Source organism: Podarcis liolepis, assembly GCF_965112155.1.
Source record: "Podarcis liolepis genome assembly, chromosome: 8".
Taxonomy (NCBI): Eukaryota; Metazoa; Chordata; class Lepidosauria; order Squamata; family Lacertidae; genus Podarcis; species Podarcis liolepis.
Genome location: NC_139560.1, coordinates 46,066,898 through 46,086,670, shown reverse-complemented (window position 1 = coordinate 46,086,670; position 19,773 = coordinate 46,066,898). Strand labels below are relative to the sequence as shown.

Below are 19,773 nucleotides of genomic sequence, written 5' to 3'. Positions count from 1 at the left end.
TGCTGGAGAACCTGTGTTGAGAAAGCATGTGGTTCAGGGAAGCCATTACACAATTAAAAAGGAAGTAAGTCAGGTGGGTCTATAAATTAAATGCAGTAGTTCTAAATGGATTTAATGAAAAAAATAGAATGAACATTTGTTATGTAGGAAACTGAAAATGTATGCTTATTGAGAATAATGTTAGTAAATGTCTTGCCATTGTTGATTTTATGCTGTATTAATACATATGTTCACAGAATACAAGATAATGTAAGTTTTTTCAGAAGCCATGCAATGGCTTAGCAATGCAATTGTACACCTGATTACAATTGTGAAATCAGGTATGCATGTTGTGTTAGGTATAATAATCTCAGCAGAACCTTTGCATGATCTTGCAGGAACTATCAGATTCCATGTTTGTACATTGCTGAGTGTGTTGTGAATATGTGTGTATACAAAAAATGATTCTTTTAAATAAGATTTTAATATAATTTTCTTAACTGGTTATTCTGTAAATTATTGCAAGCTGAAGACACTGGCTATCTTGAGATAAATGGTGAGCACATTATTATTTTAAGTATTGTGAAGATAAATGGTCAATTTGTTCATTATATTTTTTAATACAACTGTTTATTTATTTTTGTATGTAGAACTTATGCATAAGGAACTGCTGTACAGGAATACATGCCACTGAGAGAAGCAGACCAAGCTGAAACACATCTGGCATTCCAGGTATTCAACAAACACCATTGAAGAATATTGAGAAAATTAACGTTATGCTGAGTTTTTCCGTCTTAGTCCTGTCATTATGTTTTTTGCACATGCTGTGATTACATTATTATTATATTTTTACAGTTCATCTTTTTAGCAGTCTGAAATTTCTGTTTCCTATAGCTTTTGTTCAAAAGTTGTACATCCTTAGTTTTTTTTAATTGTATCCTTTTTATTTTTTTCATCATACGGTTCAACTTTTTTGAATTGTTTGTATTCCATAAACACTCAGGCATTATAGACACCAGGTTTAGTCTATAAATTGGTTGACACAATAGCGTATTTACTGTTCATAGTTTGTTTGCTTTGCCTTTTGTTTGTTTCTCACCTTAAAAAAGGGGGCTGGCCACATGAACCAGAAAAACTGTCTGCGGACAAATGTTGGCTCCCTTGGCCAGTAAAGCGAGATGAGTGCCACAACCCCAGAGTCGTTCGTGACTGGACTTAACTGTCAGGGGTCCTTTACCTTTAAGAAGCCCTAAATGAGTTGAGACCAGGCTGTTTAAAACACTGTCTCTTGTCATATGAACTCGCCCAAATGCTTCAATTGGCAGCAAAGACCCTCCCATCCCCAGCTGGGGCACAGTGAGTGGGCATACAAGAGGACCTTTTCAGTGCTGATACCATGGCTTTGGAAATCCCTGGAGAGGCAACTAATCTCCTTTTTGCCTTTCAATGAGAAGTGAAGATGCTGCTGTCCATGTGGGTATTGGTTCATTGTTTGTTTCTAAATGTAGAGCCTTCTTAGGAATTAGTTTAAATTTAATGACTTCTATGCTCTCTTTGTTGATTGGAGTGATAATTGCTCCTGCTTTGTTTTTAGCTTTGTTTTATTTATTTTTTTATATTGCTTTGTTGGGTGTCTTTTATGATTGCCCGGCGCTTCGAAGGTCCCATTTTTGGGATGTGAAAGAAGTTGCATTATATGATGATATAAAAGCCTTGTCAAACTGATTTTTTCATAATGACTATCTTATATAGTGGTTTTTGAATGTGTGACAGCTTCTCCCTGCCCCCTTCCCCCCTCCAGCTGTATCTGGTGCTGCTGCAATATGTGGGAGGCAATGTGAACCAGTGGTTAGATTACATATTCCCTATAATATTTCTGTGGAGTCAAAATTATAGCTCGTTTTAAACGTAATTCTTCACTGAAATTTCCTCTGCCACTTGCTGAATTGCAATTTGCACAGCTGCTGCAGATCAAAGTTGGCGGAGGAGTATGTGCTTGGAGTTGTTTTGGGAAATCACCCGTTTAAGTTAACATGAGGCTTGGAAACTATTCAAGTGTGGTGAGAAGGCATCTCATGCTGCTCGCAGCATCATCAAACACAGGAAGTCAGGAAGTGGGCTGGAGTAACATATAGAAAGAAAAGGAAAATAGTCTTATTGTGAAAGTTCCCTTCTGTACACTTACTGGGAGAGCCAACAGGAAAGAGTCTGTTTCTACTACAGTGGTACCTTGGTTTAAGAACAGCTTAGTTTATGAACAACTTGGATTAAGAACGCTGCAAACCCGGAATTAGGTGTTTTGGTTTGGGAACTTTGCCTTGGAAGCAGAACATGTTCCGCTTTCTGTTGAGTGTGTTCCATTTGTAAATTGAGTCCCCCGCTGCTATGGAACGGCACACCTTGGTTTAAGAATGCTTTGGTTTAAGAACGGACTTCCGGAACGGATTAAGTTCGTAAACCAAGGTACCACTGTACTACTCAGAACACAGAATGAAACAACCTGAGTATTCTCTTTTAGTGCAGAATTACCTCTGACTCTCGAACATAGTTGTAGCTGGTTAACTAAGGAAGGGGACCAACCCCTCCCAAATGAACAACAGTTTAGATCAAAACAGATAAAATGTGAATACGGGAATCCGCAAGTGTACCGTGGCTAGCCCATCCTTAGTGGGGTACTGTGATAATGCCTCTTACACATCACAAAGAAACACGTGGATACTCCTGTGTATGTCTACATCAGCCTCCCCCAACCTGGTGCCCTCCTGATGTTTTGGACTACAGTGCTGGCTGTGACTGATGGGAGTTGTACTCCAAAACACCAGAGGGCACCAGACTGGGGGAGGCTGATCTGCAGGTTGCCTTACTAACTGCATAGGACAGTCAATGCTTGTGAAGCAAAGCTCACCTATTACTTTTATGCAGCCTGAACCTAGGCATGTGCAGTGGCATAGCTAGCCGCCTGGGTGCCTCGGGCGATGCGTGCGCCCTGTGCCCAGGGGCACAGCAAGCCGCCCATGGGGCGGGGTGACCTGGGCAGGGTGCAATGCAGAGACTCCCCCTCAGCTGTAGGGCGGTTGAGGGGGAGGCAATGGGCAGACGCAAGCCCCACACTGCCATTTCGGGCAGCGCAGAGCATGCAGGTGCCCGAGCCACCATGTCAGTCCCAGAAGAGATGTGTGGCTCGGGCAAGCTGCAGGCCCTGCGGTAAGTGCTGCCCCCCGCGATGTGGCACCCAGTGCGCCCTGTCCCCCCCCCAAACTATGCCTTTGGTCATGTGTACTCAGGAGCAAGCCTTACTGGGCTTGGAGGAATTTAGTTCCAAATATGGAATGTATAGGAACCCAGGCATAGTGTTTGAACACATCGTTACTTAGGCTATGTTGTCATATTTGAGGCTTTTTCTGCATGCTGTTCTTATCTGGGATTAGGCTGTTTAGAAATAACCGTGGGTTTATTTAGACAGTTTATTTAAGAAGTAGAGTGGTTTGCTTTGCATAAAATGCTTTATTATTTGACAATAAACTGTTAGGAGTTGCTTGCTTAGCGTCTTCATTTCACTGGCACTTGCCAAAGTACATTGCTGCAGCTGCTGTGTGCAAAAGTGGGTGTGTAACGATGTGGAAAAATCAGATTGCAAAGCAGTGCGCATTGGCTACAGACAACTGATGAGAAGAGTGGTCTCTCTTAAGAGTTATCTAATACCCTCAGTGAGAACTTTATTGTTTGATCAGACCAAGCTACATTCTAGTTCAGCATTGTGTGTTTCTACCAGGGGCCAGTCAGACCTGCAGGAAACTCGCAGCCGGGACAGGAGGATGATAGCTATGTTCCGTTGTTTCTCCCCAGGAGCTGGCATGCAGAGTTATGCTACTCTATACCTGGAGGTTTCATTTAGCTTTCATGGTGGGGGATGAACCTTGGGTAGAGTACAGTAGTGAACAATGTGTACATGTATCATTTGCCACTTCAGCTCTGTGAGTCTACATGTATGTGTGCGTGCATGCGCACACACACACAACGAGAGATGGAGGGTTTGTCCCATTTCTGGAACCCTAGAATATATGCACCAGAAACCCTAGAATATATTCACCAGAAACAGTGACTTTTGCCCAGTACGGCAAAAGTACCATTACCACCTGTGCATGACTTGTCCTGCTCTTTGTCTGCTTGGAACTATACAAACTTCAATTAGTAAAGGCGCAGAAGGGCTCGATGGTCAAGCTGTGGATTTCTTCCATCATTTATTATAATTGCATTTTAGCTTGTTTTGTTGCATTTTATCCTAGATATCTTTGACATTGAAAGGCAGGATATAAATATCAAAAATAAATTTCTGGGCTGAAATGAGACTGATTATAGAATCCTAGAGTCGGGGGCAACCTTTCTAGTCCAGATCTATGGTTGATGACTGAAATCTAGTGCTAGAGAGTCCCTCAAAGATGGGTATTCAACATCTGCTTAAAGACCTCTAGTGAGGGTTGGCCCACTACCCCTCTAGGTAAATACAGTGGTACCTCGGGTTAAGAACTTAATTCATTCTGGAGGTCTGTTCTTAACCTGAAACTGTTCTTAACCTGAGGTACCACTTTAGCCTGAGGTACCACTGGGGCCTTCCGCTGCCGCCATACCGCTGCCACGCTATTTCTGTTCTCATCCTGAAACAAGTTATTAACCTGAGGTACTATTTCTGGGTTAGCGGAGTCTGTAACCTGAAGCGTCTGTAACCTGAAGTGTCTGTAACCCGAGGTACCACTGTAGTTCAATTATCAAGGCATTTCTCCTACTAGTCAGTCAACATCTTCATTCTTGTAACTTTCTTCCTAGTTTTGAAGTAGAGTGCTCTAAAGACCTCTCACAAATTCTGTTTTCTAGCTGAAACACACCCAAATACTTCAACCTTTCCTTGTTTGCCATACCTTTGACCATCGTCATTGCCCTTCCTGGAACCCTTTCCAATTTGTCATCCTCTGGGGTAGAGAGCCCCTTTGAGCCAGAGGGCTGCAATCCCTTGTGGTTGGATTCCAATGGAGAGTGGTAGCCAGAGGCAAAAGGTGGACAGAGCAAAGGATGCAACTCTTACCTTTGCAGGACTACATTCCAGACATGTGAAACTTGGAGGTTTATACACCCCCACACCCTATATATCACCCACCCAGGCAAGCAAGAGGCATAATCACAGTTCAAGAACACATTCCAACTAGGAAAAAGCACTCAAGGTGGGAACAGATCAGCGGCAGTGAAGGGTGGGGCCTGAGGAAGGGGGGGGGCTTGGCCTAGAGAAAGTCCTGAGGGCTATAGATAGTCATGAGGAGGCTTCATTTCGCTCCTGGGCCTGAAGTTCTCCCCCCACCCCAAATATACTTTCTCCTCAGAGCACAGTTCCCAGCGCTGTATGTAGTCCAGATGAGGTTTGACTATTGTTCTGAATCTCTCTCTCTCTCTCTCTCTCTCTCTCTCTCTCTCTGTGTGTGTGTGTGTGTGTGTGTGTGTGTGTGTGTGACATCAACACCATACATTTAAAACACATTTTAAGTGCATGGCTCCCCTCAAAGAAGCCTGGGAACTTTTGTTTATTATTTGTGCTGGGAATAGTAGCTCTGTGAGGGGTAAACTATAGTGCCCTGCATTCTTCTTGGGAAGCCACGTGCTTTAAATGTATGGTGTGGTTGTGACCCAGGTCTTAAGGCAATTTACAGACATACCTTAGAAATAGATAAAATATATATTTGAAACAATGCAAAATTGTTTGGCAGAGGTGTTTTCATCCAGAGGGGAAAGCTTGTTGAAACAAAAATGTCTTCCATTTTTTTTCTGGAAGAATAGTTGGTTAGAGTGTTGTGCTGGCAACAGCAAGGTCGCAGGTTCGATCCCCATATGGGACTGCTGCCTATTCCTGCATTGCAGGGAGTTGGACTAGATGATCCTCAGGGTCCCTTCCAAATCTACAATTCTATGATTTTCAGTACTGGCTAGTCAAGAATAAAGTGAGACTAAACCTTGTTGTCTGACTACACCCATTCTGACCTCTGATACGGCTTTATATTTTGGTTAGCATCACAGGGAGAAATGAGACAAGCATGGTCTATGCACAATTAGTTCTACTGGTACCTGCTGCCGGTGCTTTTTTCCTAAAAAAAAAAAAAGTTTAGGGGTACTCTCATTTTCCTACTCATATTGAAATACTGCCCCTCAATGAGGCCAAACTTAGATTCACAAAATGTTTAGGGGTATGCGCACCCCTGCATCCCCCCAGTAAAACGTACTGCCTGCTCCCATTTTGCTCCTCCTTTTCCTCAGTTATCATCCATTGTAGTTAGTGCCTGTATTTATTTGTTTTCCTGTGCTGTCCCCCCATCCAATTTGCTTCTTGCATCATGCCTATTTGATTGTAAGCGCAGGGGACAAATGTAGCAATGCAGAATAAGAAGACCAGGACCTGGCTGCTTTCCCAATTGGTATTGGTTTTCTTTGGAGGTGAGGATTGGTGGAAATGGACTCTTTAGTCAAGGTTGTTAGCTGAGTTTGGCATATCAGCGTGTCTATGGGGCTGTGTGTCTCAAAGCTTAGGAGTCAAACAGATGAGTCCTTCTTGGGAAAGGCACAGCGCAGTTAGTGATGGACACACAAGTTAAAGCATTTGCAGACCACATGCTGTGGACAGCTTTCCCCCTCTTCCTTTTTTTATTTGACCATATGTTTTGTAGTCTACAGGGTTTTTTTTCCACCTGGTGCTGCTGACGCCTTTTCGTCTGGAATGTGTAAATGTTGTTAATGTGAGTTAGAAGGCAGAAGGTGGCCTCTTCTTCTTTACTTTTTTTGTTTTGTTTTTAAGTGTATGTACACTGTGCGGACTGAATCCAAGCGCACACTGTAGGTACTGCATTGAGTTGGGGAAACAGGACGTGCAAAACCTATTTGGCATCCCTTGTGAAAACAGCTTAAGAATGTGTTGGTAACAGATCAAGGGGCCCCCTACTTTAAACAGATGATTAGCTACTGTCTTGAGAAGTTAGTATCTTTCCATCACATTTTTGGGGGTAAAGAAGATCATAACTGTAAATCTTGTTTTATTGCAGGTCACTCGTGTGGATAATTTTAACTCTGTCTCTTTGTAGCTAGGCCTCTGGTAACCCACTTGCATGAAATGGGGTCAAACAAACCTGTTTGTTCTTTCTTGATCCTAATCTGAATTGAGCCAAAGGGCTCCTTCCCTCTCCTCCCTCTACTTGTCTCATCCTTCATTCTTTCTTCCCCTTCTCCACAGCCAGGACAGTCCTTCACCAGATTTCCCCCTGGGATACAAATGTTGATAGCATTTTCGAATCCCTGTTAGATCTTCTCTCTCTCTACTCCTTGCATTCCCCCCCTCCCCAGTTTCCAGTGTTTATTCTTGATTGGTGAAACTTGCAGACATTTTGGAGCCATTTAGGCTTTACTTAAATAAATTAGAAATGTGAAGGATGCAAAGGAATACTAATCTTTTTTGTTTGTTTGTTTGTTTGTTTGTTTGTTTGTTCTGGAGCTTAAACACAAATATAATACAATTATACTGGTAAAGGGTGTGGGAGAATCACCCACCCCTCTTTAATCAAGATACCTTCATTAACTTGAGTTGCCTTTACTAATGTGTATATAATCTAGCAGTATCTTCTAGTGTTTTGCAGGCTGGTTTAGATGGCTGTGTTGTAATCTTTGCAATCCTTGCAAAAAAGTAAACTTGCTAGGCGAGGTTGCAAGCTTTCTTGTGACGTTTTTTACTGTTAATTCCCTATGTCAAAGTCTGTATTTCCCCCTCCCCCCTCCTCAAGGTCTCTCGGCAGGCATATAGTTCTACTTATGTGCATAGATACCACACAGATAAAAACAGACCCTATGGTTGCAGCTTTACATTGTCATGGTTTTATGTTGCTGGGTTGTTTTTTTTAAAGGCAACGTACGTCAGGTTTGCGGTCTGGGGCTGAAGCACTTAGGAAAAATAAGGCAGAAAGCCTTGAACTCTGGCAGGTTCCAGGCACATGTGAATCTAATCATTTCCTTATGTGGCAAAGGAGAATTGCATTGCTGCTTTTGCTTTCTTTTTAAAAAAGAAATGGGGGAGTTAGGATCCCTCTCTGAGAGATCTAGATTATTTTTAAAGAGCTACAGTTAGTGATCAAAGCCTGGAAAGCGTGATTTTTTTTAACGCTAGTAACTTTAACCACTTTAATCATGTGCTTTCAAGGTTTAAAATGCCAGCTTTAGCGGAAACATTCACAGCTGAGCTGATTTCAGGCCCTCTTTAAAACTCACCATTTTGGAGAACGACATTGTTTTCTTACATTAAATCAGAAATGAGCAGGGGAAATAACATGTAGTAAAAGACTTATGCCTTCTTCAGCTTGTTGCTTAGTAACAGAAAATACCTCCTAAGCTTATTTTTGTTGTGGGGAGGGATGAAACCTGAATCAGTGACCATCTGTCCTGAGATGGTTGGCTTCCTATTGAATTAGCTTTTGTCTCTCTCAAACAATTGGTTCTCTTTAGGGCCCATATACAATCCCAAATACCACTGGTGGCATCTCTTCCCTCCCGAAACCAGTCATTTGTAAACACTGGATAGCTGTATTTTAACACTGGATAGCTGTAGTTTAACTGATAGTAATAACAGACACTCTGGAATTACAGGAGGTAATATCACTGATTGAATAATTGTGCTAAAGCTGTGAGCGCTGATGCCTTTGTGTAAAAAAAAAAAGGAAAAAAAGAGAGCAGGGGAGCCAATTGGTGTTCTCGCTTTAAAAAAACCCAAAACACTTATTATAATTTTAGTTTGTATACAGTATTTGCAAAACAATACAAGTGGAATGCATTGGCATTTCCAACATTTGGTTTCAGAAGTGGATTTAAATAATTTATATAAGGCTAGCTGTTTTATACTTCTTTAAAAGTGACAGCTAGAGATTGGAAATGGTCCTGAATTTATCTGTGCTCTGGCCTTGATTCAAGTTTATCTGTAGGTACAAGCACTCTGAATGAGCAAAAGGGCATCTACATTCTATTTCAGCATTGAGGCATGTTGAGTGTACTACTGTATGCATGGCCTAGTCACCAATATTTAAGTGGTTGTCATTATATTTTTCAACTTAGTAAATTCAGTTGTCCATCGCAGTCATAGATGGTGTGGTTCAGGACAATCTTAAACAATGTTCATAAGATAACCCAGTACTGACTAGGGCCAGATCTCATTAGCTTCAGAGACTGAACCACCTAATTTCTGCTAAGAAAAGAAACCGAGAGATGCCTGCTAAAACACAATACTTATTTGAAAGCACACATTTTTAAGCATTAAACAAGTAGAGCTGTTCATAAGCATAATTTTCTTTTTATTATTTTCTAATGGTAGATAGCAGCATATTCAAGGTGTTTTCTTTCCTTATGTTGACAAGTTATTCTACTTCATGTAAGCAGAACAAATAAGTTATGCTCTTAAGCATCATAATACCGGTACTTATGGTTCAAACTAACATTTAAAGTAACATTTTGTATTGTCTCTAGCCTACCAAAGCAATTCCTCTGATAATGTATATATTTGGGAGAACTGACAAAAATATTTCATTTGCTATCCTACTTGTATCCTAACCAGATACTTTGTGTTACTATGTTCTTCATAAAGAAGAAGGAAGCACTAGATTTCCAAACTTTACTGTTGGTAAGTTTACTTTCCCTACTGCTCAGTTTAAAAGACTAAGAAGAAATATTTAGGATCAAGTGGCAACTCATAGATAAGGTTTTGTTTTTGTTTTTAAAAACGAACATTCATCCCTAGCTAGTAGGGACAGTGGTCAGGGGTGATGGGAATTGTAGTCCAAAAACAGCTGGAGACCCAAGCTTGGGAAACCCTGATCTATAACATACTTTATTTCTGCTTCTGAACAGATCACGAGTGGCGTTGGCAGGTTTCTTTAAGCTTTCTGAGCCTCTACTTCTAGTCTCTATTTCCCAGTCTCTAAAGTGGTAATAAACATACATTGGTACCTTGGGTTAAGAACTTAATTTGTGCTGGAGGTCCGTTCTTAACCTGAAACTGTTCTTAACCAGAAAAGCACCACTTTAGCTAATGGGGCCTCCTGCTGCTGCTGCGCCACCAGAACATGATTTCTGTTCTCGTCCTGAAGCAAAGTTCTTAACCTGAGGTAATATTTCTGGGTTAGCGGAGTCTGTAACCTGAAGCATCTGTAACCTGAGGTACCACTGTAGTTGCTTATAGTTGTGAAGCTTCATGTTCCCCTCCACCATTTATAAGGGTGGAGAGAGAGAGAGAGAGAGAGAGAGAGTTTTTCAAAAAAAGTTTTTTACCCTTTGTTAGTTAAAGGTTAACTTGGTATACCTACAAAAGTATGCCATTTTATTCCACACATGAGAGAGCACTAAACTACATGGATTATGATTTGGGGTTCAGGACTATAACTCACAATACCATTCAGGGCTAGCTCACTGTGGTTTGCTTGGGAAGTTTACACTGGAGAAAGCAGTCCTATTTGGCATGGGTAATCAAGAGTAAGGCTGGAATTGCTCTTAGCTGTCATTCAGGTTTCCTTTCAAAGTCCAAGGACCCGCTGAGAAAAACAAAAAGCTAATGAAAGCTGACTGTATTCCAGCCTAAACCCCGTAGAATCTGAAATGAAGTCCTGACTGTTGGTGTATTCTTATTCTTCTACATTCTAATGGTTACTAAGGTAACTGGTTTTTAGAGGCTTCACATCTTCATTGTCAAGTATTTCCTACTCTTACTGTTACTGTTTTCAAATTAGGGCAATTTGAACAATGCTTTTTTTGAATGAGAACAAAAAGGGGAATCAAATGTTAATTGATGTAATGAATCAGTTGCATTCTCTTTTTATCAACTATAGTACTTTTTGTAGGAAAAGGTAAAAAAAAAAAAAAAGGCCCTGTGTCTTCCTTGTCTTTTTTCCTACAGCAGGCAGTCAGGGTGAAGTAGTAATTACTTTTGAAACGTTTGTGCTGCAATAGTGTGTGCTAGCTAATAACTGAATCCTCTGATATACCTATAGATACCGTAATTGCAGATTGGGAGGTGGATACTTCACATTAAGCATTTTTAAGAGAAGCTGAAAAATTATTGACTCTGTCTTAACATATGTAGATATGGTTTGTGCTCTCCTGAGCTCAGATATTTCGTGAAGAGACTTACTGGCATAAGTGTTACAGTTACTATAGTATGAATTTTAAAATTGAGTTTGATCCAGGATTTATACATTGTGTTAGAACAGACCCACTGACATTTAATGGGGCTTAAGTTAGTTGTGATTCATTTACATTCCATTGATTTCAGTGGGTCTATATATGTGAAGTATGACTATGTCTGGATCCAGCCCACAATATTTATCAGTGAGAGATCCAGAGCTAGACATAATTTGGTAACCCCTGCTCAAACTGGGTGCAATCTAACAGAGTCTGATTTTCCCCTTCAGCCCTCTTAAAAAATATTCCCCTTCAGCTCCTGAAAAATATGCTCCAGAGGATTGGTGAAACCTCTGGAGCAGATTAGGGGGAACGTAAGAAAAGGGAGGAATAGTGGAAGCCCCATTGCATTAGCAATGAGCTATACATGCCATCTAAATCATCATGATTCTGAACAACTACAGAGTTGTCCTATGAATTGTGGAATAAGGTACTGTATTCCCACAAAAAAATTATTTTTACAGTATTAATGGAGTCAACTTCTGAGGCAAAATTCTGAGGGTTTGGAAGGCTGCATTTGGTCCCAGGGTGTGAGGTTTCTCTACCACTGATATAGACAATACTGTAATGGTCTGACTTAGGCCACAGCCACACCAGGTATTTGGAACAGCGTTATACCACTTTCAACAGTCTTAGCTTCCCCCAAAGTATCCTGGGGAATGTAGTTTGTTAGGGGTGGTGAGAGTTGTTAGGAGGCCCCTTATTCCCCTCAAAGAGATACAATTGCCATAGTTCCCTGGGAAAAAGAATTAATTGATAAACTACAGGCAACCCACTCACCCTCAATTTACATGGGGGTTATATTCCAAGGCAATGTGTATTCACCGTATTTTTCTGCCTATAAGACGCCCCCTATTTTGGGGGATTCAGATTTAAGAAAATGGGGGGGGGGGGAGAGAGCGATCCGTGCATAAGACGCCCCCTAATTTTTGACATTACTTTTTAGGAAAAAAACCTAGTCTTATACATGGAAAAATACGGTAAGTGAAATCACGCATATTTGAGACACCATCGAAAAAGCCTGTAAACACCGCATTCCACCTCTGCCCCGCCCTGAACATTCAGAGCTGTCCAAATTGGCTTAGGTTGGCACCATCCCACCAAATTTGATAAAGTCCTGCCAGATGAGGTGGCGCTATTTTCAGAGGTGTCCATCCTGCCCCAAATTGGATAAAGTCAAGTCAAAATCACTTTTCGCTTCACCATCTTGATTCAGAATGGCTGCTGGGTATCCAAACATCAATGAAGACTTTCACTCCCACTTTGGGAGCCCTTGTGCCAAATTTGGAAGTTATATCTCGAGAGGTGGTCGAACCTATAGAGAACACATGGGCATTGCTGTTGTTGGCATCCATCTGCCTTGAGAGACAGCGCATGGACAAATGGACAAACTGCTTTTCAAAGTATGTAGTAGACAATGGCATTTATATGAAATACACACAGAGGTTTCTTATTACTTTCCCTTACAAATGACACTGTGAGGAAACATTTTACCACACCTTGATTTAAAATTTGGCAGGCTGCCAGCTAAATTTGCCTCAGGGTCTGGATCTGGTCTTTGGGCTGCTAGTTTGCCCTTCGTAATATAAACCAGGGCTGTGACAAATAGGGATGGAATTTTCTGTAAATCTTGATGTCAAGCTTATTCACACACAATTGTTTTTTTCTAATTCCTATCTCACTCCTTAATCTTGACAAGACGCAATTTTCCTCCCTCCAGTTCTGCCAAAATGTGAACAATTCTTTCATTATTATATGTGCATTATTATTTGCAAATAGAAGCTTCCTAAAGTAACCAGAGCTTAAACAGATGCAAGCAGCAATTATGTATATAACTGTGTAAAATTGTATAAAAATGCACATAACTGTATACATATACAGTACTGACAAAACTACGCGGCAGAAACATATTACCGCATGGGGCTTAACCTTTTTATACATATTAAATGTATATCATGCATATATATATTTCATATAATTAGTTGGGCTTAAAAAAAAGAGTGCAACAAGAACTCTGACATGAGAGGGCACCTGGTGCAAGAGGCAGGCTGATGCGATGGGGTCACAAACATAATCTGTTCATAAACCCATCTAAAACAGAATTATTCTCTCTTCCTAGTGGCGACATACCTCTTCTCTCTCTCACACGCACACACACTTCTCTCACTTCTCATTCTCTCTCTCACATCATTCACATGTGGAAAACTTAGGAGGCAATTTCAGAAATTTGGAGGACTGGCTGAAAGATTCTAGGACGAGTCCTGCTACCACAGAGATGGCAGCAGAATAAGAGCAACTGCTAAAGGAAGAGTGGCCACTGGTAAATTTCTCCCTCTGAACTTTTCACTTGGGTTATTTATTCATTTATCAAATTTATTGAAGGACTTTATGAGCCACCACCTTTTCCCTCCCGAAAGTTGAGCCGGAACTTCTCATTTGAGAGCTTTTGACTCAGTTCTTAAATTCCAAACAAGATGCCGCCACCTTCAGCAAATAAAAAAAAAGTTATTAAACTTCTTTGTAACTGCAACCAAATAATAATCTGGGCTGCATTTTATAAATACATGGCTTGTTTACGAGCTTGTAAAGTTCCAGTTCTAGTTTACAGGTTGATACCAAACCTGAACCCTTCTCTGACCCATGCAAAGACTGAAAGCTCTGATCATTGCTATGTTAGGCCTCCCCCCCACCCATCAATGTCCTATAACTTTCATCCTGAAAGTAAACATTTGTTCTTCTAACATGCATGCCTGCACTACTGGAAAAGTATCATGGCTTATGAAAGTGGAACCAGTTCATGTCATTTGAAGTATTTCATGCTGGCATGGAATTAATTTGTAAATGGCTCATACACTTACTATGAAAAGTCAAATTTTCACATGGAAATTTGATAAAAGTTTGTTTTTATCTCTTACAAAGTTTACTTTACTTAGGGAGAGAGGTGGCTGCTAAAACTTGTCTGTTAGTTGTTAGGAGATATTTTTTATTGGTAGCTAAAATGATTGTGCCCAAGATCTGACTACTAACACCCCTTCCCCTTTAGTATAGTAAAGGGCTCCTGCCAACCTAGCAGTTCTAAAGCACGTCAAAGTGCAAGTAGATAAATAGGTACTTTTCCGGCAGGAAGGTAAACGGTGTTTCCGTGCACTGCTCTGATTCGCCAGAAGCGGCTTAGTCATGCTGGCCAAATGACCCGGAAGCTGTCTGCGGACAAATGCTGGCTCCCTCAGCCAATAGAGCGAGATGAGCACCGCAACCCCAGAGTCGGTCACGACTGGACCTAATGGTCAGGGGTCCCTTTACCTTTATAGTAAAGGGAGCAGATTGAGACCATACCTTGGAAGGGACAGGGATCATTTATGATCATGATTTCTTAATTATTATTTTTAAAATTTATATAAATTTATATTTATATACCACCCTTCATCTAAAGATCACAGGGTGATTCACAACATAAAAATCAAAATGAGAACACAAAATACATAACAAAAAAACCAATAGCAAACCAATAATACCCTCCCACAAACACAATTAAAAGGCCATATGTTGTTTAATCAGCCAAAGGCCTGGATGTATAGAGAAATATTTTTACCTTGTGCCTATAGATATGTAATGAAGGTGCCAGGTGAGCCACCTTGGGGAGAGCGTTCCACAAATGAGGCATCACCACAAAAAAGACCTCTTTCTTGTGTTGTCACTCTCTGAATCTCTCATGGAGGAGGCACACAAAGAAGTGCCTCAGATGACAGTCACAGGATCTGGGTCGGTTCATATGGGAGGAGGTGGTCCTTGAGATATTGTGGCCCTGAGCAGGTTTATATGTCAAAACCAGCACTTTGATTTGGGCCTGAAAACTGACTGGCAGTTCAGGGTTGATGTTATATGTGCAAACAGTCTTGAGCTGGTGAGCAGCATGGCTGCTGCAATGAAGATGTAGACTCAGGGGCCTATGGAGGGTGTCTTGCCATCAGGCCTTTCAAAACATGGAGCCAACACTAGTTCTGTGTAGATTAAGAGGTCAGCCTGCTGATTTCTGTGGTCAGTGGAGGGTTATCTTTTGGATTGTGTCCCTTTATGTGGCAAATAGTGATCAAGCAAGAGACGGTAGACTATTTCATAATGGGCACTCCTGCTCAAAGTAGAAGGGGGCAGAAAGACAATTGGTTTCCAGTATCTTGGTATGAATACTTATGCTTCTGCTGCGCTTGAGTTCGTTTCTGGTAGCAGGCACTTCAGATAGATCAAGATTGCCCACACAAAGATCCAAATCTAAGCTGAAAGAAGGTGGTCTTTGTGCAGTGGATAGAAGTGGGATAGATATGGAATTCTGATTGCTCTTCTGACTTAATCTGTCTTCTTAAGTAATGCCCTTACATTTTTCATGGTATTTACTTGAGAGTCATCTCTAGATCTTTTTTTGGTAAGAAAAAACTCTTCCAGCTTTTTTCATGTGATATTGTTTTAAAAACCTTGCAATTGGGAATGGCCTTACTTCCTCACATAAGCTGACATTTGAGACAGAGGCATCTTGCAACTGTGCCAGCTTGTTTCCAAGGACTCATCAGAGTGAGCATCCTTGAAGCTCAGCATTAGGTACCAAAATTGTCAATGCTTATGGTAGTCAAGTTGAACACAGTTCTGTGATAAAATTATATTGTTTTCCTGTTTGCTTTCAGTTATGTAACTTCTAACAGCAATGTTGTTATAACTGCCTTTGTAACTTTAGAAACTTGTAAACGTGTTAATGTCATCTTCAAAGCTTTTCCATCGGGATATACTAAACAGCCAAATTCTGGAAACAAAGAAGTGGCTTCTGTATTGGGAAGAAAACACAGTTAATCTATTATGTTGTCTGTTTGCTATGCATTTAGACACTTCTTAAGCTATTGCAACCAAATTTTGCATGACATCAAGATCAAGCAGCAGGTTTTCATGTATGTTTGGGTACAATTGGATGCCAATCTGAATCAAAGTGGCAGACTGAATCTTTCAAATGGCACTGGTTTTTTGGTTTCTTAAAATTTCTTAAATGCTGCGTAGAAGACTACTAGTAATGCTATCATCCTATCAAATTTGCAGTAGACATTCCTTGTCATAATGATCACTGTGGAGGAGATGGGAAGATTCATCTTCCTTTTTACTTAACGAGAAGAGTGATGAGCCAATGTTTGTGCAGGGCTTTTTTGTGACTTCCTAAATCAGGAGTGGGGAACCTCAGGCCCAAGGGCTGAATGCAATCCTCTTCATCCAGCCCTCAGAACTAGTCCCAAGCCACATCCCGCAGCCACACACTCACCAGGTGCTTTTGTGGGGTTGGAATCTGTTGAACTATGATAATGCCTCTTTCTTGGATGGATGGATGGATGGATGGATGAATGGAGGATAAAGAGGTGTGTGTGTCTGTGTGTATAGAATCCTCTGGCTTTTTTTTTATGTGGTTGAAATGTAACTGTAGAAAGGTAAGAGTAACATGCATTGCCCTGCCCACTTTTCTTTCTGACCCTACCCATCACTGGCGAGCAACTCTTAGAAGATGGTCCATGAGGAAATGGGATGGAGGAAGTTTCCCACTCCTAGGCTAAACCACGGTTAAGTTGGGGTGGAAAGGCTACAGCCCTTCAGTTCTTTTTGGACTACAGCTCCCATCATCCCTTACCACTGAAACAATTCATAGAGGCGAGTTCTGTCTGTGCAAATGATCTCTTTCAAAGTTTAGCTTCAATTCCAAGTAATGAGCAACCCCTTCAGAAGACAGTACCGACTTTCAACTCTCCTCCATACAGCTCTGACACATTTATTTATTCATTTTTAGATTGTCTTGGCATTTCCTACTTTTGGCAATCAGCTCTAACTAGTTTGTGAGGCAGTATGACACCACTGGGCCCAAATAGCATAAGCTGTGTGGGATGCTAACAATGTGTGTTTGCACTCAGTAGTGTTGCACAGATTGTGCTGGGGGGTTGCGTGAAAGGCAGACAGCATCTGACACATTGCCATATGTTGCCCACCACAGAGGTGATGTTTATTTCCTTCAGCTGTATTGTTCTTTCTGCCTGTGTTTGTCTGCATATCATCTTGCAGAATTAATCAGGGTGGTCTTGTGGTCTTAAGTGCTGATCTGATATTGGTTCCTGAATTCTTGCCAAGGTGGTAAATTTGCAGTGAGGATATCTGCATGTTGTCTGTAGTATTCTAGAAATCATTTTAAATGCACTTCCAATTATTGGTGAGAGCTATATTCTTCTCACTTCAGACCATAGTTTGTAGGAACAGAATTCAGAATCAGAGTGATTCTCTTCTCTGCAACTCCAGCTTGTGAGAAACATTGAAATTAATTGATAGCAGTACAGTAGTACCTCAGGTTAAGAACTTAATTTGTTTTGGAGGTCCATACTTAACCTGAAACTGTTCTTAACCTGAAGCACCACTTTAGCTAATGGGGCCTCCAGCTGCCGCTGCACTGCCACTGCACAATTTCTGTTCTCATTGTGAAGCAAAGTTCTTAACCCGAGGTATTATTTCTGGGTTAGCGGAGTCTGTAACCTGAAGCGTCTGTAACCTGAAGCGTCTGTAACCTGAGGTACCACTGTATTTGGGATGAATTATTCCATTAACTTAAAAAATAAATAAATCTGGCTGCCTTATAAAAAATGGTTAATCTATTGCTTGTTCATTCGGAAAGTTTTCAGTGTGTAATAATTTTTAAATGTTATAAGTGTATTCTCCTGATATTTAACTTTTGGCAGTAAAATACTCTGTGTAATCACATCTGGTTTTGCAACACCACCTATTTCATGCCGAGAAGCCCCATGTTCGTTTCCCTATTAACTTTTGTTCCATTAAGGGCTTATCCACACTTACCTTTCCTCCACTCTTTCTAGGCATGGTCCATGATTTAAAGCTTCGTGTCCAAGTGCCCCTTCTGCTGTTGTTGCTCTGGAGCTTTCCTTGTGAAAACTCCCTCTTTAAAACCCATGGAAATCCCGAATTGACATTTGCTCCAATTCATCTTTAAAGAGCGGGTTTTCACAAGGAAAGCTTGGGGCAAAAACACACACCAAAAAAACACTTGGAGTATTAAAGTGTGGACCTCTGCTGTCTGAAAGGAGCAGGGCAACAGGTAAATGTGGATAAACCGTATGAGTTAGATGTTTTTAGATTTATTCATGTTGTTGTCACCTTGAACATAAATGAGAATGTCTAATGGTGTACCTTAGTGCCTACCAGTGGTTTGTGGTCAGTGGACCAAGGAGATGAGGCTAGTCCCCTAAATGTTCCCGGTAAATTAGAGTATTAAAGTATTTAAAGCCCGGTAGCTCCTTCCCAAAGCCCAGGAAGCTTCTGCCTGGCTTAGGGAGGAAGGGCGATGCTCATGCATGAGACATTGGGACGCCCCCCCCCCCGAATCGCCTTTGCATACTGGTGTCTCTGGCCCTAACTGTTCCCCTATGAAAAATTTCACCGCACATCACTGGTTTCTACTTTACAGGGGTTGTACTTGAGACTAAAAATGAGCTTTGCATAATATACGGCTTTATAATTAGTGTGAACATGTAAGATCTAGAGTAGTAGTAGGCTACCATACACGTGTTATTTTAACAAATATGTAAACAGATATAGCTGAAGGGAAGGGCTGTAGCTCAGTAGTAGAGTATTTGCTTTACACACAGAAAGTCCCAGGTTCCATTTTTGCCCTTCTCCAGGTTGGGCTGGAAATGTCCCCTTTCTGAAAGCCAGTGTACACAGTAATGAGTGCACACAAGAATGTGAATCAACACAATGCACTTTCCTTGTGTTCCAGGCTGTGAGCATAGCACTGCAAAAATACAGATTCCTAACTTTTTAGACTTTAGCTCTTATCAGCTGCCCATCTTGCTACTTCTGGAAGAGAATGAGGTGTTTAGGAACTTCAGGACACGCTTGTCAACCATTTCCTTTGTAACAGGTGAATTGGAACAAATTGTATATGTGGGGGAAATACATAGGAGCTTTCCACCAGAGCCTCGTAAATGAGGATAGGATAGAATGGCCCTGCAGTTGGCAAAGAAGGGCCTAGGCACTAGAGCTGTCAGCACCTCTAGAGCACTCAAGAATCTATGCTAACATCTTGGCACAATTTGAAGTTGGGCCTTTGGCATGCTTGCATTTTCCCTAAGAAGTTGGCACTCCCAGTGCTTGGTATTCCTTTGACATGGTTCCTTTGCTGCACTTTCAATAATTTATGAAGCCGTAAAAAAGTCCTTGTGCAGAGATAGTCTGTGGGAGGTAAGAGACACCTCTTTGTGGAACAAATCAAGATTTATTTATTTATTTATTTTGGTCGGGGGGGAAACTCTTTGCCATTGATACATTTGACTACTCATAAGTACCATTTGATTTCTCATAATAGAATTTATAAGATTCAATAGCATTCCCACTGGGGAATTGATGTAATTCAATCGTTGTTGCAGATTAGGTATGGTTTTGAGAGTCCGTCTTCCTCTAAGCAGTGTGCAATACAGGAGTTTTTCCATCTGTTTACTTGGATTACTGCTGCAACATGCTGTGCTCTTT

At 41.1% G+C, this 19,773-nt stretch overlaps 1 protein-coding gene across 24 annotated transcripts in view; it reads left to right on the top strand.

Annotated features, from left to right (window-relative positions):
* The window catches only part of GREB1L (GREB1 like retinoic acid receptor coactivator), a 156,798-nt gene that overhangs the window by 17,962 nt on the left and 119,063 nt on the right, over window positions 1-19,773 (top strand). For 17 of the 24 annotated variants that reach the window (XM_083518150.1, XM_083518147.1, XM_083518142.1 and 14 more), the window contains one exon: window positions 630-711. The exons of 6 other annotated variants lie outside the window; for them this stretch is intronic. The gene's annotated coding sequence lies outside the window, so the exon portion shown is untranslated. Of the gene's footprint in view, window positions 1-629; window positions 712-13,420; window positions 13,541-19,773 lie in introns of those variants that run through there. One more of the 24 variants, XM_083518155.1, reaches the window with a different exon arrangement.